At 40.2% G+C, this 23,959-nt stretch overlaps 1 protein-coding gene across 13 annotated transcripts in view; it reads right to left on the bottom strand.

The window, feature by feature from the left end:
- Positions 1-2,170: 2,170 nt before the first annotated feature.
- LOC125692373 (uncharacterized) overlaps positions 2,171-23,959 on the bottom strand; it is a 201,553-nt gene continuing 179,764 nt past the window's right edge. For 8 of the 13 annotated variants that reach the window (XR_007376617.1, XR_007376615.1, XR_007376613.1 and 5 more), the window contains 2 exons: positions 18,172-22,937; positions 2,487-17,562 (listed from right to left, as the gene is read on the bottom strand). The gene's annotated coding sequence lies outside the window, so the exon portion shown is untranslated. Of the gene's footprint in view, positions 2,466-2,486; positions 17,584-18,171; positions 22,938-23,959 lie in introns of those variants that run through there. The other 5 variants (XR_007376620.1, XR_007376619.1, XR_007376623.1 and 2 more) reach the window with 5 other exon arrangements.

Raw genomic sequence — 23,959 nt, 5'->3', positions numbered from 1 at the left:
TTGTAGCAGGAAAAAAGCAAATTTTTGCCAGGCAGAGCTCTTTCCCTCTTTTTTCAGTCACCTTTCACCTGTTTAGGATGTCATTACTATGACTGCATAGAAGGCATGGAGCATATTGTCTTCTCATTTTGTGATTGTGATGAAAGATCAGAGATGATCCAGGAAAGCAAATTTACCTGTGGCTCCTGAGTTAGGAGGCAGAGCACTGTCCTCCCTAATAATGTACTTTCCTTGCTCACCTGAACATGGGAAGAAGGAAAATGAAGTTCCTTAAAAGTTGTAAGAATGCTTCCATTGTGTCCGCACAAAAGAGAAAACATAAAAACCTCATATGTGATGATGTGATGCCACTGTGGCATCATTTTTCTCCATGTGTGTGACAGATTGCTGATACAGATTGTATACTGTCAAGAACAGGAGGCTTGTGGGAGACCTTATATCTCTCTACAACTGCCTGAAAGGAGGCTATAGTGAGGTGGATGTTGTCTTCTTCTCCTGGGTAACAGCTACAGGACAAAAAAGCCTTGAGCTGCACCTAGGAGAGGGTCAGGTTAGATATTAGGAAAAATTTCATCTCAGAAAGAGTGGTGAGGCATTGGCACAGGCTGCCCAGGGAGGTGGAGGAGTCACTATCCCTGGAGGTGTTCGAGAAACATGGAGATACAGCACTGAGGCAGTAGGCATGGTGGGGATGGGTTGGTACTTGAATTACACGATCTTAAAAGTCTTTTCCAACCTTAATGATTCTGTGGTTCTAAAATTCAAGCCTCCCTTGTTAGGAAAGTGTTTCTGCAAGTGGTTACTGAGCTGCCTGTATGTATACAGATACGATATTCATGTATGTGCCATGGTGCCTGTATTGATCTGAATGATGCCTTTTGTTCTTTTGGTAAAAGCAGTGCCCTCATGAAACCCTTGCAAATCTGGCAGTCCCGATAGATTCTGTGTTCAAAGGGATGTTGATCCATGGATGAAATATGGATAAGCTTCGAAGAAGTTTTCTAACCTTTACTTGCAACTGCTCCCCCTGCCAATATTTTCCTCTCTTCCCCTATTTTGAGAACTCAAAAATCACTGAGAGTGCTGGTAATCCCAAACTTCAGATCCATGGTAAAAAACTGAACTTTCTATTTCTCTGTATACTCAATTGTCTTTAAATTACATAATACAAGTCAAATGATTCAGAAACTGAAGAGGGGATGTTTGTAGGCAGAGAAGGCAGGACAAGATACAATTTCATAACTATCTTTTTTTTTTTTGGATTCTGGCTTGTTTCTGGTATCATTTAAGCATTTTGGGCAGCATCTTTTTCAGGCATGTGCTCAGTGACCTTTAGGTTTTAGTCTGTGTGATATTCAGGAGATTGCTTTGACAGAACTATAAAAAATACCAGTTACCAATGATCTATTGACCCTAAACACAAACAAGTGATAAGTATGTACTAAAGGAAGCCAAAATATGAGTCACTGGTAGAACATGTTTTTGCATTAACATATTTTTGTTTCTGTCAGCAGTTACAAAGTTACTCCTGCAGCTCAGATGAAAGGGTGATAGCTAACTTCCCATAGGCATTCTACAGTCACTTCTTTGGCCTCTACTGAGTGAAGGAAGCATCTTTTATCTTCTTTTTCTCTTCTGGAATTCCACTAGTAGGCTGTACTAAGGGAAACAATGGTCTTGCAGACTGTCTTCTTTAGTCTCCTTTCAGATGTTTTTCTGGCTTCCTTCCTGGTCAGTTTCTTGACATCTTCATATTTGGATTTGCACTTTGAAAACAGCAGAAGTGTCTCAGTCTGAAGGTAATTCTGCAGAGTACATCTCTTTTACCTGGCAAGGGACTGCCACTAACTATACATCCCTGTGGGACAGCCGAGAGTCTGCTGTTCATCTTCAGATGGGAAGAAAGCTGCTTCTGGAGGCCAGACTTCAACTGAGAAGTTTTTCAAGTCACTTTGATGCCATTATAGTTAAAATGAAGTTCTTTTCCAGATGGAGGAATGTTATGTGTATGTTATGCCCACTGAATAATTAGCTGGCAGGTATGCTCTATTGGACAGCGTGTTGAGTATGAAGAACTGCTCCAACCTAACTACAGTACCTAAGGGCATGTGTCATATCTCCAGGCAAGACAAAGAGAAAACATGTTTCAACAGGATACTGTCATTCAAAAAATGACTTTCAGAAGAGTAAGGCAAAAGCAGAACTTACCTTTTCAGGGGAGAAAGTAAGATCACTACAACAACCTGACCCACTACCAGGGAATTACCTCTCTGATTTTTGACTCTTCCAACATTGGAACATAAGAGGGGTTAATATAAGAAGATGCTATCAGCTCAGGCATTAAGAGTCTCATGGAACTTTCAGTGTTGCTTTCTCTCTGAATGGTTTTCTCAAGTTTGTCCCATGTTCTCTTTTCTGACCTCTTTATCTTTAAGTCCGTCCTTTGATCTTGCTAGTGAAGATTCCTAAAAAACAGAACCGCATTTCCATGAACTTGAGGTGATGTTGGAGTTTGCAAAGGAAGCCCCTAAGAGACATAAAACTGGAGTTACAGCTCTTAAGTGCACTTTCACCAAGCATGTATGTGGTGATACAGTAGAAAGCACGACAGCCTGTGGTCTGACCTAATCAAATTGAGCTCTAATTGACCTTATCACTAGCTTATTCAGTCAGCATTATTTTTAAGAATGCTTTAAAGATCTAGGTAATTGTAACCTTGTCCTTGAAAATAGCTAGTTAAGATAAACCCATGCAAGACACAAGCACAATTAAGTTCTGGTCAAAGGGATACAAGCAGTACTTCTATATGTGTAGGCAGGATCTTTCGCAGGTTTGAAATCTGGAAAACTGCAGTAATGTTAAATAACTAGCAATGCTGATAACATTATTATCATTGTTGCTATCTTTTAATACTTGCATTATCACACAAGCAAGAGCCATCATGTTCAGATAATACAGAAAGAGTCAAAAGACAACAGTACAGGGATGAAAAAGGAAAAAAAGGCAAGAGAAGAAGAGTATGAACGGTATTTATGTATAATCTTGCAATCATGCAATACAGTGGAATCTATTCAAACAGACATGGTATGAAAACTTCTATGCTGTAACGGAGAAATGACTAGAGGTCACATTTTTATATCCCTAATTCATAGGGAATAAGAGTCTTGCAGCCCAGGGATTTTAACACAAGTTGAGAGAAGGTTTTATGGAACATAATCCTGCTCAGGGTGAAGGAGGGCAGGTGACCATGTTTAGCTGCCCAGTGGCTGCTTTACTCACCAACTTCTGAACTTTGGTCTCCCACCACGTTACATATTAGTGGGAGGGCAACACCTCCTCCAAGATGGTCTACAGTTCTGGTAGGGAAGAGTCCCCATTTCAATCATCAGCAATTCTCACCATCTGGTAACCATGCATTCCCAGTTTCCCCTCTCCTGTTGTTATCTAGCAAACTTCTGGACTCTTATGCTCATTTATCCTCTGTGTGTAGCATGGATATTGCATGTGTGCTGACAGTGGTGAGATAAGCATTGTGACAAATGAGTGGGTACTCCAAAAAAGAATGAACCTTTACCTATCTGTGCAAAGTTGCAGATGTTGGAACTGTGGTCATGAGTGCTTTGGTCAGGGATGCTTCTCCTGAACAGGGGCTGAATGAAGAGCAATGTAGGATGCATTTTGGAAAAAAAAGAAAAAAGAAAAAAAGAAAAAAAAAAAAAAGAGCAGGAGAATATTTTGATCCTGAATGCAATAAATGTGGCACTATATACGCAAGTCATTAATATAAATATATACAAATACTCCTCAAATATGTTTATACTTCTTTAGCTGCAAAGTTTTATTGCATTTATAGTGTATTCTGATATGAATGGCATAAAACTAGAAAAAGAGAAGTGTGAGTCAAACTCATACAGCCCTTTGAAGTGAGTATCCTTGAAAAAGATTCCTGCTACACAATCTTAGGAAAAGTCATACTGACATTTTAATATATTGTTCCCTGTATTTAGATTTATACATAATCTCTTTGCAGTGCTTCCTTATTTATACATAAATCTCTTTACAGTGCATTTTCCAGAGGGAAAAAAAAAGAATTTTAACAATTCCTGTACATTTTAAACTGTTATAATAAATAATGATAATGTTAAGATTCAGTTTGCAGCACAGGAATTGCATGGGAACTTATTTAGCCTGTAAGTGTAGGATTGTACCCTGAAGTTAGTGGAGATAACCTCATAATTTGGGTTTAACTATTTCATGACTCTGCTTCGGTACTCCTGTGTCAGGGCACTGAAGGACCTTGGGGACAGTGCTATAAAGGTGACACTGGCAACATCATTTGAATCTTTCATAACAAGGATATAAATAGCCAATGGCTAAATAGCTCAAAGATCCTAATGCCACTAAGTGTAGTAGCAATAGAGGAAATTCTGACAAGGGGACAGGGAAGAAGAAAGTTCATGAGACTCTCTGGGGAACCTGTGGCCCCATGCAGCTTCTCTGCCCCTCCTATTTCTTGGCTGGAGAGAGGTAGGAAAGCAGATCCCTTCCACATCCATCTCCAGTGCTGGAGCACAGTCTGTGCGGTTGACAGTATTCCTGGATGTTGATTTAGTGGAAAACAGTTTAGTGGAAGCTGTCTTAATATCTTTCTATACTTGATGTAAGGTTTCAAATGAGGCTTCAAGCGCTGTAGTTACAGAGAAAGGGAATCTGTTGTGGTTCAGTCTGAACAAGAAAGTCACCAGGAGCCACAGATATGTATATATATGCATAGCCATAAACATGAAATCAAATGGCTTCTGTGCAAGTACCAGAGATGTCTCAGAAGTGCTCTCCCAAATATTAGACAATTTTGTTCAATTGTATTACAACAGAGAAACCACAATTACCATATATTTGTGTCCCTAACACTCTAAAATCCTCTACACATCTGCCTGCAGCATTGAGCATCACACACCAAATCACAGGCAAGCAAGTTTCTAGACAAAAAGCTCCTACACTTCTTGTGTTATCTACTGATGGCCTCACAAGTTGTAAACATTTTTATAGATAGGGCAACACATTTTCATATCAACAGTTTATTCTGCGTTCCATTGCACTCTGCTTCTGTTATGTTGTGCCTGAATATGCGTGTTGTGTTTTTGTCCCCCCTATTTCTCTTCTGCTTTCATGAATACTTCATACTGCGATGCACAATCCTGCCTTCTAAATTCAAAGATAAGTTCTGCAGGTACTGCTTCCTGTGAACAAATGACAGAGCCCCACATAGTAATGACAATGCAGCTTAACTTGCTAGATAAGGCTAGTTCAAAATTTCCAAAGGTTACTTGTTGAAACTGGAAAATGCCAATGCTACAGAATGAAAATATCAGACAGATACATGTCATTTTTGGTCAAATTCTCAGTGGATAATTATTGTTAAGTCTTTCTAACAGAAAGATGCAATGTTTAATTTCAGCAAGGTCCAGGCATCTATTTCCTATTTTCTATTTTGACTGTGTAACATAATGCAAGTATAGATTACCAGTTCCAACTTCATTGAAATGAAGGAAGAAAGAAAATGTATGAAAAAAATATTTCTCAGTGTTTTGTTTGCAGGTGATTCTAAGATGTCTTATTCTAACCCCAACTTAAAGAATTCTGAAATCTCAGTGTGTTGGATGGCAGTTCCTTTTTTCAGTCAAATGTAACCATTGGAAAAAAGTAACAAAACAGGCGAGATTGCAGTTAAAAAAAGAGAAAACGCAGCCACTGATATCTAAACACACAAGTGACTGCAAAACATCTAGCAGCTTTCCTGAAGCACTGTGACCATGATCAAATGAGAAACACTGTGAGACTGACTTTATTAACTGTCAGTTCTGATTTATTACTGAGTCGAAAGACATTACTTTTGATTCTGTATGTGACTTAATGAATGCGTGTTACCTTTTGTTCTCGTTGCATCAGATACGTCTGTTTAAAAATCACAAATTTTAATCCAGAATTATTGTAAACCCCTGTTGATTTTGCTTTGACTGAATTATTTTTCTCTGGTGCGTATCGGATGTGCAAGTAAGATCGCTTTGCTTCATTGAGTACTTGCACAAGTTCATCTGCAACTCAGGAGTTGCATTCATGTGCTAGTTTCCATGCCCTGGAGTAACAACTCAGTGTGTGTGATGGGTCTCAGCATCAAGCCTAGATGACTGGGAGAAAACTTTGCCCTCTCAGGGCCTCAGAGTGGCCTGGGGTAAGCGTAAACACTGCTGTGCTCTCCTTTCTTCTCTTAGATCCCATAGGTAGGGATGAGGGAAAGGAGCAAGCTTGTCCTTCCTGACCCAAACAATGTGACAAGGGCATTGATTGGTAATGAGAAAGGAAGACAAGTGTGTCTGACTCCCAGCATTTCTAGGTGCTTTCTTGTTTATGTGGTATCCTTTGCATTCAGTTAAAGTTAGGCTAATAGAGTTGGTACTATCAGATACTGTTGTAGACGATGTCAAGAATCTCACTAACAAAACTCTGTTCACAAGATTTTCTGAACAAAGCAGCTGAGAGTAGGCTAGTCCCATGTGTGAGAGCAGAGGGTCTGATGAGGATCTTAATATGCATGCTCTTAGTGAGGTACAAGAGGCATCCTTTTTCCTGGATTGTGCACTTATTTATACACATATACAAGCTGTGAACTGTAGAGGTGATGACTCATTCAGTGCAGAATTCCCTCCTGGAATTGCTTTGTCCATTGAAATGCTCTATTTCATGCTTAGATTTCTGACACAACTTCTCCCTCCCTGGAGTAAGAATGACAAAGTAGAGTAATTTCTGGGAATGAAGGGCCTACAGCTGTCAGAAAACACAATACTGTTGGGTATAGACAGAAGGCAAACCCTGTCTTCCAACTTTCTTCTTTGTTGCCTGTGAAATTGCCAATAGAATTATAAGAATGTATTCCAAATATACTCCAACAAGAATATTTAGTGATTAAAACCTAGGACTAATTGGGTTATTTAATCATCAGTAGAGAACATTCAGTTCCAACTCACAGAGCTGAGTAACTATCTTTAGAGAAAATAAATGAGAGGAAAGAAACATCAGTTGCCTTGCCAGAGTTCTGTAATATTACATTACTGAAAGAAGAGCACATTTGGGATTCAGTGTTGTACCATTTTTTGTTTCATTACAGTAGGGCAAAAAATGTCTTTGCAGCATATCACAGTGCTTTCAGGAAAACTGTACATAATTCTTTGCCTTTTACCTCTGGATGAAATTTGTTGCTATTATTTCTGTAACAGAGGTGCCTAAAGGCCCCAGATGTTGTCATAGGAAAAAGTTTTGGCTTGAACAAGGAGTGAGAGACTTTCCCTGGCCTGAACAGTTGAATGTCCATGGATAAAGCACGCAGATAAGGAAAAAGGAACAATTTAGACCTCACCTTATCAGTAGGTTAGCTATAGTGTGGAGTTTCCTCCCACAGGTAACACACATTAAGGTGGAACATGGGTTTCCTGAAGACAAATCTGTTTTAACCTGGGGTAAACTACCCCTTGCAACCTTGAACTGGTCTCAGACTGATCTTGCTTTTCTGTGAACTTGAAATTAGTGTCAAGACATTCAATGTCAAGATGTCTAAGTAGTGACATAGCAGTGACTTTTAGGTCCTAAAAGTGACCACATAGTCTCCTAGCACGCTGGAGGGCTGTATGGCTATACCTGAATTAGTTCGGGCTGTCGGGTAATATGATCATAGTAGCATCAGAGTGTTCCTGGGCACTGAGTCACACAAATGCAGCTATAGTGCCAGGGACAAGGACCTCAGTGAGTGGGACAAAAGAGTTTGACATGGGAAATGTCTTTGGTGACAGATGTGATCAGATGTGAGAGAGGGAGGCTAGAGACTGACGATTGCTGAGAGGCAGTAACTGCGAGCATCTCACCATGCTGGCTACCTGGCGTGGCCTGCCACTCAGTGGCGGAGATCTGCTTCTCTCCTGCCAATACCAAGCTTGTGGTACTGGTGCTGAATGGGATGCATGCTGCCAGAGCTCTCTCCTTTAATAAATAAACACATCTATGCAATGTCACAACAAATTAGGAACTACTTATTCCTGTTCATTGAGCCAGATGGAATCAATAATCAGCGGGGAGCTAGCACTCATTAAAGCAGCTCTCAGCGATAGGAGTGAGAAGTGACCCACTAGCCAGGTTTCCCTGTAGAGAGGAAACGGTGCTAAAACATTTCTCAGCTCAAGTGAAAATAACGGATAATACTCACTTGACATTGCACCCTTTTACCTTCTAAAACAGCTGTGGTTTCTCTTAAATAATACATGAGATGCCGCTCAGCGCCTCTCACCTGATAATAGTGCTGTGCAGCCTTGTGGAAAGGAACTGAAATAAAAACAGGGCAGCAGTGCTTAGCTACTTAGTCTTTCATGCTTCTTTTTGCCTGTCTGGATTACATCAGTCCATGTAAATAAGTGTGCTATTGATTGAAACGTCCATGTTCCGTTGGGCCAATTGCATGTTAGAAATCCAGAGCTCTGCAAAGCAGGTCTCTTTTCCTTTCTCTTGATTAGCAATTGTATAACACTGTATAATTGTATAATTATAAAAATGGCCAATCCGTCTTCCAAGTCTGCATTTCTATGGATATCATGAATTAACAGAAAAGCCAAACATGGTACCAGATGTGAAATATGACAGTTCTGTGAAATGACAAAGGATAGAACTTTTCATTATTATTACTACATGCTTTCATGATGGAGAAAAAAGGATCTGCTGCCTGTGCGCCATTTGGGCCCTTGACTGGGGAATAAATCTCATCCCAAATATTTATTAGTCCATGACCTTGTAAGCATGAACTTGCCAACTTCATTCCCAGTGCAGCTCCACTCACAGTGATTAAGTTGTGTGTGTGTGTGTGCTGCAGGACTGGAGCTTCAAAGGATGAAACAGGTAAAGGGCTTCACAGCCTACACTGATCTATGTTCCTGATTGTATTCTATAGCTAGGAAACAAAGGCAAAGATGACTTCAGGCATCACTGACAGGGGTTCACAAAGTCACTTCCTTCATGTGTGCAAGTGCAGCTGGTTCAACTGCTAAGTTCTGAGGAGTCATCAAATAATTTCTGATTTTGGGGCTACAGACCTAGTTCTCCAAGGCTACTGATCTCAGAAATGGGGCATGAGCATGTGGGCTGCATATGATCAAGTCATGGGATTTTAATAAAGCACTGTTCAACACTAGGAGTGAGTAGCAGCCCACGTGTGTGCCCCTGGGCTGTGAAGTGAAATTCATTAGCTACAGTCACTTTCATAAGCCATTGCTTCTTGACTGTGTGCAATCATAGGCCTGTAAGGGGTGTATGTGTTGTATAGGTGCTGAGTACACTTAAGAGACAAACTGAGTTGTGATCTTAGGCTTCCTATCCAGTCCATTAAATGCAAAGCCATCATTCTCTACTGTTGGTTATAAGAGCTTGGTTAGTTTTTACTGCCTGCTAACTGCTTGGCATCCTATTGACAAGAGTATCATTCTCACTCTGTTGTCCAGAAATGTTATCCCCAGATTTATCATCAGCTTTGGTAGTGGGGTGGGCACTCTGGGGAATTTTTAGAAGACCAAAGATCCAAAATGGGCTCTGCAGATGGAATTCTACTTTGATTATCACATTAATTTTAAAATGATGATAAAATTAATTATGTTTTATATTACTATCTCATTAAGATTCAGTAATAAAAGGAGATGATAAGAAGGTTACTCAGCAGAAATGTGGGTACTTTTGTGGAAAGGTAATAATCCATCTGTCCTTGAAGTGTTGTTCTCAATAAAAAAAGAATCCAAATATGATAACTGTGGCTATCAAGTGTCACCTGTTCTCTATATTGCCTGAGACACTTTTTTCTGCAGTTTAGCTGTATAAGTAAAATTTAAGCAACACTGGCAGAATCCAGCAAACAGTACATTTTGTTGTAAGCATGTAAATGATTTCATTACAGCTTTGCAGATGTTAAAAATTAACCGTGGCAGGCGGTGAAGACAGATGGATAAAGCACTTGAAAGAGTTAAGAATCCTGAGCTGTAGTCTCAGCAGTTTGCCACTCACTGATTCATTTAATGTAAAGCCTGAGAAAGTAGATCTTGACTTCAGGAGCCATTTCCTGAAGCTTCCACATACTTCACTCTTGTTTGAAACAGAAAGAAACAAACTGTAGAGTCTAGGAAAATCCAGCAAAACACTCAGGTGCCTGTCTTATCTTTTCTTCCATAGTGGCACCTGAAAAGTATGGACCTAACTCAAGGCCCAGCTTAGCTCATCCCATAAGTAAGAATTTAGGGGGGAAGGCACCAGGGTTTCACTGAAAGGTCACAGTGAAGGCAGTGCCCCCTGGAGGACAAGGTAACATGAAACTTTTTATTTTGAGGGAAGTCTGGTGAATCATTTTGCTAAATTGCAGCCAAGGGGAGCAGAGACTTACATACTTGTGGTCACCCAATTGTGAGGGACCATCTGCACCAGCTTAATGTTCTTAAGTCCATGAGGCTTGATGGTATTCATTTCAGAGTAAAGGAATTAATGAATGTTATAGCTGGACCCCTCTCAACAAATTACCAAGGTCTTGGTAGTCTGGGAACATCCCTGCTGACTGGAAGCTAGCCAGTGCTATAAACAACTACAAAAGATACAGAAGACTCAGGAAACCACAGACCTGTTTTGCTAACCTCAGTCTTTATAAAAAATACAAAGAATATTGTGCTGGGGGTATTGAAAGACGTTTGAAGAACAGAGCTATTATGAGGCATAGTCAACATGGGCTCATTAAGAGCAAGTCCTGCCTTAGTAATTTTATTTCCTTCTACGATAAGGTCACCTGCTTTGCAGATGAATGGAAGACAGCGGACATAATCTTTCTGGATTTTAGTAAGGCCTTTGATACTGTCCTTCATGGCATCCTTCTGGACAACCTGTCTGTTGTGGAAATGCTGAGTCATGGCCTGAAGCAGTGATTGAACACCTGGTGGGAAGGCAGGGCCAACCCAAAGGAGCTCAGGTGCATGTACTGCAGCTAAGTGACCAGAAGGAATGTAGTCAGGATCCACCCCTTCTCACTCCTCATTTAAGGGTTGGCAGAGGAGACGAGGATATTTCTCTGGAGATCCATGCCTACCTGAGGCCTTTTAAAGGTAAGCAGTTTTCCTTCATTTCTGTGTCCACAGCTGCTGTACTTGGGCTTGTTCTCATTTGCTGCAGCTTAGGATTGTGCCACTCTACTATTATTGCTGTACTTTTGTAAACATAATAGCATTACACTGTCCAATGGTGAGACAAACAGATGTATGCTGTGCTGGGGAGTAAACTGTGCTAGTGGAGTTCTGAAATTTACAGTGAATTGGTCTATGTCTATCTGGAAGATGATAGTGCAAGTCTAGGGCCAGTTTGTTCAATGTTGTTGTCAGCGATCTGGGTGTAGGAGTTAAGTGCATCCTCAGTGAATTTACTGATGATGCTAAACTGAAAGGTCCTACTGACTCCCTCGAGGGGCAAGAGGTCTTGCAGAGCGATCTAGATAGATTGGAGCACTGGGCATTTATCAATGGCATGAAGTTCAATGAAGGAAATATGCTGAGTTTTACTCCTGGGACAGAGCAATGTCAGACCCAGGCACAGTTGGGAAAGGAGTGGCTGGAGAGCAGCTCAACAGGAAGGTTCCTGGGGGTGCTGGTGACAGCAGGCTCACTGTTGAGCCAGCAGTGTGCCCTGGCAGCCAAATGGGTAAACCTCCCTTGGAGGTGCAATAAACATAGCATGGCCAGCTGGCCAGAAGAGCTGATTATCCCGCCGTACCTCTAGCAATGGTGTGGTCTCACCCTGAGTGCTGTGTGCAGTTCTGGGCTCCACAATACAAAAAGGATGGTAAGGTCCTCAAAAGCATCCAAAGGAGAGTAACAAAGCTGGTAACAGGGTTGGAAGGCATGTGCTGAGGAGAGACTGAGGACACTTGGACTGTCCAGTCTGGAGAAGGGGAGGCCAAGAGGTGACCTCTCTGCATCTCCCTGGGGAGGGGAATGGAGAGAGAGTTACCTGGCTCTACTCCTAGAAATTGGATGGGAACAGCACAAGCTGTGCCATGGGAGGGGTGGAGTGGACATCAGGAAAAATGTCTTTGCTGTGAGTGCGATCAGACACTGGAACAGGCTTCTTAGAGAGGTGGTTGATGTCCCATGTGTATCACTGCTCAAGAGGCTTTTGGATGATGCTTTCATTAATTTTTAACTCTTGTTTAGCCCTGGTGAGATCAGACAGTTGGACTATGTCTCAAGGTCTTTTCCAACTGAACTATGCTATGCGTATGCTATGCTATTCTGAAGTTTAGCTAAAACGGTTCATGGTTCCTGCAGCACTGTGGTGCATGCTCCTGAAGATTATGTGGTAGCTTCAGGTAACTTTGAAAGTAAAAGTTCTTAATAACTCAAAACAGTGTCCTTAGTGCTATTTAATTTCATACACAAATTCAGTTTAACTAATGTCCTAGATTTGCATTGCAACGCTTAATCTAAATCTGAATGTCTCGGTATGGATCATGAACTTACTGGGGATACACAAAAAATACTAGCAGCTGCAGACCAAATCAGCTGGATGGTAGTGCTCAAAGATCTGCAGTCAGTGGTTTGATGTCTAGGTGGAGGAACGTAACAGGAGTCTGTGTTGGGACTAGCACTACTGAACATCTCTTGTTGACATGGACAGTGGGGCTGAGTGCACACTCAGCCAGTCTGCAGCAATAATGATAGGACAAGGAGTGATAGTTTTGAACTGAATAACTGGTGAATCAGGTTAGATGTTAGGAGGCAATTCCTTACTCAGAGGGCAGTAAGGCCTTAGCACTGCTGTCCAGAGAAGCTGTGTATGTGGGATGCCCCACCCTATCCCTGGAGGTGCTCAAGGGCAGGTTGGATGGAGCCCTGGGTAGCTTGAGCTGGTGGGGGCAGCCAGGCCATGGCAGGGTGTTGGGCCTGAGTGGGCTTTATGGTCCCTTTCAGTCCAAACTGTTATGTGATTCTGTGAGCAGGGCTTCTGAGCAGTGAGGAGAGTATATTAGTTATGAGAAATTTCAGCGTGTGTTCTGCTGAGATCCACTGGAAGAGCAGAGCTTCAGTACATAGCAGCATCTTTGTGGTATCTGTCCCAGCAGATGCAGAATGAAGGAGAGAGACAGTGATGTGTAGGCCCATGTGACTGTCCTCCCAGAAGCATTGGGCACAGTGCACATGCCAGGGAGTGACTACTCTTGGCTTTGGTTTGTGGTGTTTGTTTTTTTTTTTAAACACATGGAGTCAATTCTGAGTCTTTCTCACCAACGGCCTTGTTTTCCAGTGTTTTGGAAGCCACCATTCCCTGGTGGGAAGCAGGAAGGAACAGTTACATTCTTGCTTTCATTTGCAAGAGAACTTTCTGTTGCCTCCATTTTTCATTACTGTCTGCATGTTGCAATGCCTTATATGAAGAAATATATAGTATAGCAACAATTTTGTATTATGTGCCAGTAAGTAGGCAAAAAATTGTTCTGAATTGAACATTTATTTTATAAATGTAATTTCAAATGACTGTGTATTGCAAACTGCCACCCAGCACATTCAGCAATACTGCCTCGCTATCAGAAGACATTATTCTGCTTCCAAATTTGATTTGTGTGAGAAGAGAGTCTCGTATAAATTACAATTTAGGTTTAAGTGTTGACTCATTTTGCTATTGAATTCTCTTATTCTGAGCCTGCATCACTAAATTATAAACTTTTAGAAGTTATACAACCATTATGTCTCACTGCACAGTCTTCAGAAAATAGGGTTTCTATTTCCTCCACTAGAGTTTGCTTGTTTAATTTTGGCATTTTGTTTTTTCATGAAAACGTTAACAGTACAATCTCAGTCTCCCTTCTTCCCATTTTATATAGTTATGCTGTTTTAAAAACAGTTATGCCTAGCTTTTTTATTTCTATGACTTTCTGTCAAATACTTCAAATAACTTTTTATCAAATAAATACTGCAGCCTGCCATTTTAAACTAACTAAAACCACTTACCTTCTTAAATTGATTTACTCTACTTTGATCCTTTATACTTTCGTACTGCACAGTACTGAATTCAAATGTTAAAAAATCACATGCTTATCTTTATTTTGTGTTACACTACATTGCCTTATATATCTCCAATCTGGTAGTAGATTACAACTTGTAATGCTGCTGTGTTAGCTTTGGCTTGTTGTTGTCATTAGCCAATAAATAGGAATGACATAATTTCTCTCAGCTTACAAAAGAAGGTATATGCTGTTTGCAATGGTTAGCATTAGTGTGGCAATTAGGAAGTAAGGAAGACAGGTGAAGAATCTGATACTTGGTTCTGAGGCTATGCATCGTGTTACAAATTCCAGGATAGATCAAGTTACAAATTACGCAATTGGAAAAAATAGTACTGAGTGTAGGTCTATTTTTAAGGTTAGGAGGATTTATGAAGCTTATGATAAATGACAGAGTTTTGGATGGATGTGATGTGGGCTGGTAGGGTGCTTCATTGGGTTACTAGTAATATATATAAAGCATAAGTGGCACTCAGCAGGGCTGAAATTCCAGTTAGAACAATTGTGAAGGCAAATCAGTGAAACAGCACAATTACAATGGTTAGTTCCTCTTTTAGGTTTGTTGTAGAGGGCAGTGCCATGTTTGTCAAATGGCTAGTAGTCACCATGTGGCTGTGAGTCTTGGAGGGGTTGTAGGCCTCATGTAAGGATGAGGATATGGCCATGTATTCATTCATAATTTGTTTTGGATAGGCAAAATGGTAGGGAGGAGTTAGATTCAAACAATGAATATTAACATTCTGCCTTCTTCCTATGGTTAAGATCATGTGTCTACTGGGCCATGCTACATGTAAAATTTGACAAGGTCATTTTCAGCAACAACCGCAGGCAAGGGAGAGGTTGGGAACAGCAGAAGTAAAACCAAGAGGGAATTTTTAGACTTAATAAGATAGTTTCCTTTGCTTTGAGGAGAGGATTTCTTTTTTTCTAGTCTGCAGCTGTATGGATGAGAGATCCTTAGGTCAAATCACTCAGTGTGTTTGCTATTGTATGCTTTAATTTGCGCTTGTTGGGAGCACTTTGACTTCTCCTTCTCTGGAGATATTCAAGACTTGTAAGGACACCAACCTGTGTGACCTGTTGCAGGGCACCTGCTTTGGCAGGGGGCTGCATTCAATGATCTCTTGAGGTCCCTTCCAACCCCTGCAATTCTGTGATTCTGTGACTTTATTTCACCTTCCTTCTACTACAAGCCAAGTCCATCAAACTTTTGCTGTGTGGTTTATATACAACTTTTCTGGCAGGAATTCAAGACAAATTTGAAGAAATACCTTTGCCTGGTCACATACCATACAACTGGGATTTAGCACATCCCATCCCAAAACAGTTTGAAGGTCACAGACTTCTGCCTGGCACCCAGGTACAGTTCTGACAGCTATTGCTTTCAGCATGGGTTTAGCATCATCAAACTTGTCAAACTTAGCATATAAATGGCTCTTGGAACCTGCAGGCAGCCCATTATGGAGAATGTATCTTATTAACAAAGGTGATATTAGAAACTCACACAAGTAACTAATGGCATCGAATGCAAAGTACATCAATATGCTCAGAGACTGGTGAGCGATGTTTTCCAATTAAGGCAACTGTTTGACCTTCTGAACTATAAATAAACTGTCAGAGTCCCTCATCTCAGAGACTGGCTTTTACTGCAACACTATGCCATAGAACTCGGATGTACTTACAAGGCTAATTCTGGAGCAATCTAATGGATGGGGTGAAATTTTAAACACTACTGCCTCAGAGAAAAGCATTCTCAAATTTCTGCAGTATTGGCAGAGTTGCATGCCTTGGAACAGAGAGCACCAGCACAGAGTGGGTACCACATTCTTCAGCAGACCTGCATTCACCTGAGGCAAACCACTTTGCTTATGCAAACACTGAGAAGATGTGGATTTTTTAATGGCAATAATGTGAAAATGTAATAGTTCCTAAGGGTTGCTGAACTATTTTCCCGGTTAAAACCTTAAATGATTTACTGTTTCTAGACATCTGATGCATGTTTAGATTCTCAGTGGGAAGTTCCCCTTGCAAAAGAAGACTGAAGTTAGTGGAAGTCAGACTTTTCTTCCCTGTTTCAGAAGTGTACTATTTCTCTTTCTCTGGGACAGACCAGTTGTTTTGGGTGGCATACATGCCTTGAACCCTACCCTGGATATAAGCACTATTATTCAAATAATGTACTGGTGTTTTAAAACCTCTTCAAATTCCAGTAGTTTTAGAAAAAGAACACAGAGCTAAGATGTGGCACTTTGCATCAGATATAGAAGGATGGATGGCTCTTCTCGGTGCTGACTGACCTTGCGCAGTATCTTTGATGTCTGTTTGTCTTCATTTCTTCTATTGGTACTCTAAACTGTTCTAAGAACGGTGCAAGAAGGAGCATTAGAAGGGAGAAACTCTATCATATTTGACAGCTATTTCTGCTGTGTCAGCTCCTGCCAGCTGAAAACAGAGATCCTGCGTTCATGGCAGCAGCTGAAAGATACTTAAATAAAATGGGAGACGCAGACAGTATCCAGAGATGATAGTTTTGCCTAGTGTCTGAGTTGTCTCACTGCATATCTAAAGATGCCTTATATATCCATGTAATGTCTTGCCCTCATACTTGTTTGGGGGGGGGGGGAAGGGAAGGTGGAAGGGAAAGGCAATTAATAACACCAGTTCTGTCACTGAAATCAGGAATAAAACTCATTAATGCTAATGTAGCATTAAAAAGCAGGCATTTGTTACTGTGACCAGATGCACGGGATCCACCTAACGTGCATAGCCAGGAGCTAAAAGCATGCAGATTATATATATTGAACATGTGTGAATATTCATACATTTTCCGTGGAGTGCCTGCCTATTTCAAGAATTGCTATATTAAAATCTAATATTATGCATGCTCTGTGTTAGTATGGGGTCCTTGTAAAGGGCCTGTGGTTAATTAATTGCCAGGTATCAATTGACCCCTTGGGAAGTAGTTAGTTCTTCTAATTACTTTTACATATTTCTTTCAAAATACCTTTTAATACATCTTCTACAGAGTCCTCTACCTCTTATAATTACCACTATGCAGATGCTAGTGACATTGCACATCCCACCAAACCCTTGTATTAATGTTAAAACCAGATTTTCACTTTCATATTAATTCCCTCACTTTAAATAAATGCATTACTTATCATTATAAGAAACATAGAACCTAGTCTTACACAGCCTGAGTTAATTGCAAATGCAATGGTCCTTCTTTCTTGACAGTCTATCCTGATGTTGCAAGTGGCTTGACTCTACTGTAATGAATACATAGGCTGACTCCATTGAGTCTGACTGCTGCGTGGGTGGTGAATTAGATCTGGAAGGGTCCTCTCCACTTCTCTTCATCTAGCTATGTTGTCGGGTACACCCAATCTCCAGGTTGGTACCAGTGTACAGGTCCATCCAGCGGTAAGCGTGCACGTACAACGTACCTGCAGAGAAAAGACAAAACACTTCTCAAAGATATCACATATTCTTTAGCCTTTTGTTCCTCAAGGAGGCGAATATCACCTCCCTCACCTATAGATTCCCATATGAAATCTCACAGAGACCAACCATAGAATGGCTGGAGTTGGAAGGGACCCCAAGGGCCATCAAGTTTCAACCCCCTGACACAGGCAGGACCACCAACCTCCAGATCTGGTACTAGACCAGACTGATCTTTTCTTTAGAAGTGGACCTCATCCTGATTCTTAGTAAGGCAAGTAAGGCACTTGGCCATTTTAATTTTGATTCTTGGCATATTTTGCCTATTTGGCTTTTTAAACTCTGATTCGTTCTTTCTACGTTATCGCTAGACAGAGATCTCCTCAGAGCATGGTGATTGCATTTTAGCATAATTCTAGCTAGGTTTTGCACTATTTCTGTCATGAAATGTGGATGTGTATCTAAAGATATCCTTGCAGGTACTCCAAATCTGGGTGTAATTTCTTTTAATAAAACCTTTACTACTTCAGGAGCTCTGTAGGTGTAACAGGGAAAAGCGTCTGGCCATCCTGAGAAAAAGTTTCTACTAGTACCAGTATGTTACCCATACTCACATCACCGCAGTAATCCACAAAAATCCATCTGCTGATAATCTCCTGGATGCTTTCCTTTCTTAGCTGTTCTGAGTGGAGGTTGTTTAGGTGGATGGGGATTGTTTTTCAAATGCAGATCGCATCTTTTCACAACACTATGATTCCTGCCATTCACACACTTAAAACTTGGTGTCTCATACTTCTGGTGGTTGCCTCTATTCCCCAGTGTGTCAGTGATAATCTTCTGCCAGTTTATTCATAAGAGATTGAGGGATAATTGTCTATTTATCTGGAGTTATCTACCACACTTTGCTGTCTTTAACCACTTTTCATAATGTTGCCAGTCTCTCATCTTTAGCTTGGTAATCTGGGGTTTCTTTTCCTAATTATTTGTATTTGTCCGCGATAAATAAGAGTTCCTTCCATAGCTACTTCAGCAGCTCTATTGGCAAGTCAATTGCTGTAATTCACTGGAGTGTTATTGAACTGATGTGCTTTACAATGCATTATGGCAACTTTCTGAGGAGGCAGTACACTTTCCAGTAATTCTATAATAATGGGTCCATACTTTGTTTGTAATCCCTGGTAGGGTAGCAATCCTCTTTCCTTCTGTATTACTCTACGGGCATGCACTACTTCAGATGTAAATTTTGAGTCATTCCATGTGTTGACTTTTTTTCTTTTTAGTAGTTCCAGTGCTCTCAATAATCTCAGTCTCTGTGCCAGGACTTCCAGGGCACTATGCAGCCTTTCATGCACAGACAGTTTGAATGTTTTTTCCTGACCAGTCTGGAGTTCAGCTACAGTAGTACAATCACACATTTGGTCCACCTTGATCATCCTGAGGTTCCTCCAGCCCATAACAATAGCGTTACCATGTCTTCTGAATCTGAAATAGCTGAAGAAGTAGAAGGTGATTCCTGTAACACAGAGACCTGGGCCTCTATGGCTTTGTCCTTAGGGATATGTACTTGAATTTTTCTGTCTACAGGTGTAATTTGTTCATAACTTCTTTACTATATCTCTATCCAGAAGTAGACATATTTATGCCCCATTCAGGCCTAAACAAGAACTGATGAAACAATGATGTTTTAGTGCCTGCCTATTCTCAGAATTGCTATTCATACTAGAATTTCACGCTATATATGCACTGTGTTAATGTGAGGTTCTTGCTAAGGTTCTTTGGTGGCTGGTGTGGTTCCACTGGAAGGTGCTATCCTGCCAAAAGGTCACATGCAAAGTAGGTCAGCTTCCCTGTTTGGTGAAGAAACTTGTTTACAAAAAAATCAGGTGCTCACTAAGCTTCTAGTTTTCACAACAACTTTGTTATGGTGCCTATTTTAACAGCTCTAGCAGGGTACACAGCTTGTGGAATGCTGAGACTTTACTTTTTGGTTTACTTAGGAAAAACAACCTTCCCTAGGCAGAATGTCAATCTACTGAAGACTCTAAATTAATTGTTGAAGACTGAATTAATTGCCAATAACATAGGATTTATTATTATAAGTACTTCAGCAGTGGCTAATACAAATGCACATAAAATAGGGAGCTATATGAACTTCAGACTTCCAGGCAAAATCCCAGAAGTCAGTGGTCCTCACCAATACATCACCAGCAATCTTACCTGAATAGAGGGAAAAGACAGAAGAACATCAGCGTTGTTTTGGAAACCAAAAGAAAATGAGATTTTAGTCTGCCAAAAATTTTAAGTACTAGAAAAAAAAAAAAAAAAAAAAATCAGCTTCTTTTTTTTCTTTCTTGTCAGTGTTGTTACTCGTTTCACAAGATTCCAACATAGTAACGTTTCTTCATTGCAGTGATCGCAGTGATGGGATTGCAAAATTCTCCCTCCTGTGAAAGACACACATGCAGTGCATGAAGTAGAGCACTGTGTCCTATTCATTACAGCACTGTGACTTTCCACCAGTGCTTCAAAGACAGACATGAGAAGAGGCATGTAAAGAGCAAAAATTAATGAAGCACAGCACACTGCAGGTAATTTACAAGCACTTAAGTTGCTTCTTTAGTTTGCTTACAGCTTTGCCTTGCACCTTTGTGCTTTGACCCAAGCATACTTATCTTTTGCTGTGATAAGGATATGAATATCCAAGGCTTCAAAACCTGTTACATCAGAAATAACAGAACAAAGCCCTAGAAGAAAAGAGAAGTGGAGCAATACCTCACATAGGCTGAGGAACAGTCTTGTCCTATGTTTTCTCCTGCTTTTTTGCACTCATGTAAGCTGCAGGAAAGAAGAGTCTGAAACTTGGGGGAGGTGGTAGAAGTGAATTAAATAAAGAAGAGCATAGTTAAGTTTCAAGCTATCTCCTGACCTGCCTGGTTATGTCCTTTGATATAGTCTAGTGAACTGATTAAATAAATGGGATATGCTGAAAATTGGTCTGCCCCTGGAAAAAAAAAATTGAAGTGTTCTAGCTGTTTATTCAAACAGAGAAGTGCTGTCGTAATCTGTCCGTTAGATATTAATTCAGTAGCTCAAAAATGTTTTACCACAACATCTTATTCTTTGCAGGATAGCAGGCACAGACCAGCAAGCATTAACAGAAATATTCTATCTCCCTCCTTCTGCCTTTCAAGCAGGCAGATTAACTAAACGTTTACTGAAGGATGCACATTAATTAATTGGAGAGCAATCAAACATCTTTTGTCGTACCTTCTTTCAGACTGATAATGTATGACTAAGAAGAAAAGTGAAACTATAAATCAGGAAACCATTTACCCAATGCTCAAGTGCAGTGGTTGTGCACATAGTTTGTTACAATACTCCCACTAGGTACAGCTCATCGAATTCTGCCTTTGAAATGCTCTAACAAGAAAGAATTGATTGTAGACTGCTGTTCTTTCTCTGGCCCTCTTGCATTGTATCTAGACAGAATGAAAAATGAAATCTCATATGAAATGGTATTTTGACTTGGAGGAGTCAAATAAAAATCAGATCTTTTATGCCACAGATGTGTCCATATTTGCCATAGCAGGTACTGGCCTTTCACTCAGTTAGTGACTGTGTGGTAGTTTTATTTGCAGTTGCTCATAGTTTTAACATATTCCTTCATTCCACACCATGTAGGCAGCTAGTCTTTTAAAATGAGAACAGATGATGCTTTAACAACGTCTTCCATGATAAAAGGAAGGGCCTTCACTGTGGGAAGAAAAAGAATTAGCAAAGCTAAAGAATTTATTTTACAGAAACCATCTTTGCTCTTTCAATAGTATAATGGATCTAAATAGTTGGAGCAATTTACCTTTTTGGTACTGGTGATCTCCAAAGGTGACAAATGGAAACAGCATGCAAACTCTTTTTAGAACTAAAATCAATAGTCCATGAAGTGCCTACTAAACAGGAGGTACATTACATTATAGCTTGCAATCTTTCTGCAGGAAGGAAAATGGATTACACTGGTCAGTTTGATGGTTATTTGACATAGTCGCTCCTCCTGTTGTTAACTCTGACAGTTAACAACTCTTGGATTTAACATCTACAAACATTTGCAATGAGGACAATGAATCTGTCAGCCCATTAGCAGTGCGGATATGATGTTATTCCTGTTTCTCACAGCTCATGAGATTCCTTTTCACAAGTATTAAAGATTAGTTCATACATTTGCTGAGTTGCCAATGCCAAATCTATTGATATTTGATTCTTTAGCTGACAGTTCAGGAATTACAGGTGTTTGTTTTTATAATTTTTCCATCACGACTGTGACTATAAGAAGGAAATTACTAGCCCCAGTAATCATGCTACTCACCTGAATTGAATTGAAATGCTACTCACCTGAATTGAAAGGAAAACCATACTGTATTGTCCCAAGTGCCATTTCTAAACCTATTTACACTTCTAAGATAGAAACCCAGATGCCAGAGGGCATCAGAGAGAGGGAAATCTGTATCACTGATTCGGGTCACCACAGTCCATGGGTAGAATGTGACTAAAGTGTTAGGATAGAAATATTCTTTATCCTAGCCTTTCTTTAGACTAGTGTATTTTCTTTCCTGCATAAAAATTTAGTGGAAAAAAATGTTCTTGTCATCTGAGCATGCAGAATTAATTAACCCACTGATTAGCCACCACTTTAAGGGTCTAAAATCCAGTATGAGGTGAAGAAACCAGATTATAAAATCACAAAGACAAACAGAATGAGAGCTGGTAGATGCTGCTGAAAATGAACAAGATCCGGACTTTCAACTCTAAAGTAGAAGATTTAAAGTTCATGTGAGGAAGGACAAAGATGAACCAGAACAGTTAGCAAATCATAACAAAAAAAACCCCACTTGGCCTCAGTTTTAAGACACCTGAAGAGATTGTGCATGTCTTCCCACTGGTCTTTGGGCAAAGTCAAGACATCTGCTGCTTTCTCCCAACTTCATTTTTAATAAGAAAAGGAACAGGCACTCACCTCCACTGAAACCAAGTTTGCATAGAAAGAAATAGGGGTCTGTCAAAAGGTTTCAAGAAACCACAGATAGGGATGAATGATGTTTTGTATAGTCCATCGTCTTAACGGTTTCAATCAGCTACCACATGTACCACATCTTCCATCTTCTCTATCTTGCCTTTCATGTAGTCATGGGGATCTCCCCATGATTAGTGGAGTGAATCAGGCACCTCAAGCAGACAGTAAATCCAGTAGGTAACATGGCTCCTAAACCAGAGGAACCACAACACATCTGCATTGTGTAGATCTAGACTACATAGTATTTCAGAACATGATCCACTGGCAGCATGACTCAGACATGTCAGAAACACTTGCTGAAGAAGCAAAGTTCACCTGAAAAAGAAATCCAGGCTTCAGTTTATGCCCAAGGCTGGTAATCAAAGATGGTAATCCCAGAACAGATTCCTTTATGCTTGCAATGGGAAGAAATACATTCTTTCATAAGATGTTATTACAGAAACAATGATATAACCATTGCCTTTTACTTTCTCTTTCCTTGTGGAAAGTTTTCCTATTTTATAATAGTTTTGACTGGAAGATTACTGTCTGTTTTTAAATTTCAAATTTCACAGCTACAGCTAAAGCTGTAGATTGCACTTCTCCATGTCCTCTGCTAGACACCTTAGTAATCACTTTGAAGAGACAGAAACCTGCTAGGCTGCATGGCTTTGCTTTTCAAGATTTCAAAGAAGGTCCTTCCCAGCTTTGAAGTCATTCCTTTGCTGAAGTCATTAGCAGAGAAGATGGACAGCAAAAACACTTCAGATGAAGATGTTACACCATTAACAACAATCCTCACACAATGGGTTGGGTGAAGTCAGAATGGGGCAAGGGACAGAGCATTAAATATCACAGCTAGTGCCCATGCACATATAGCTAGTATGCATTGTTCTACGGAGACTCCATAACTACTAGACTATATGGGAATTAAATTAGGGATACACAGATTTTAAAGAACTGAAAGGACCCTTCAGTCCGTCTTTCTATGTTCACAAATCAGAACATTTCATATTGAGGGTTTGGAATCAGCTGTTGAGCTCTTATTTGTTCATATTTCTTCTACAATGGGGAAGTCTGGAATCAGTTGCATTTGTAGGTCTCTTCCTCAATCCATAGTCTGACAGCTTTTGTTCTTGAAAGTGAAAAGAATTAATATTTTCAAAGCCAACAGAAATTTAACTCAGGAAAAAGCACTCTTATCTCGTACCAAAGAAGCATTTAACAAGAATGATAACCTACTGCAAACCTACTTCCAACTACACAGATGTCTATTTTCAGCTTCAGCTGCAGTCTTGGGGAGTTGTGTGGGATATTTCCCTGATTTTCCTTTAATCAAAAGCCAATTTAGACTTGAA

This window comes from Lagopus muta, chromosome 4 (genome assembly GCF_023343835.1).
Source record: "Lagopus muta isolate bLagMut1 chromosome 4, bLagMut1 primary, whole genome shotgun sequence".
Classification (NCBI taxonomy): Eukaryota; Metazoa; Chordata; class Aves; order Galliformes; family Phasianidae; genus Lagopus; species Lagopus muta.
Note: the sequence above shows the minus strand (reverse complement) of the source record. Positions and strands in the feature narration are given on the sequence as shown.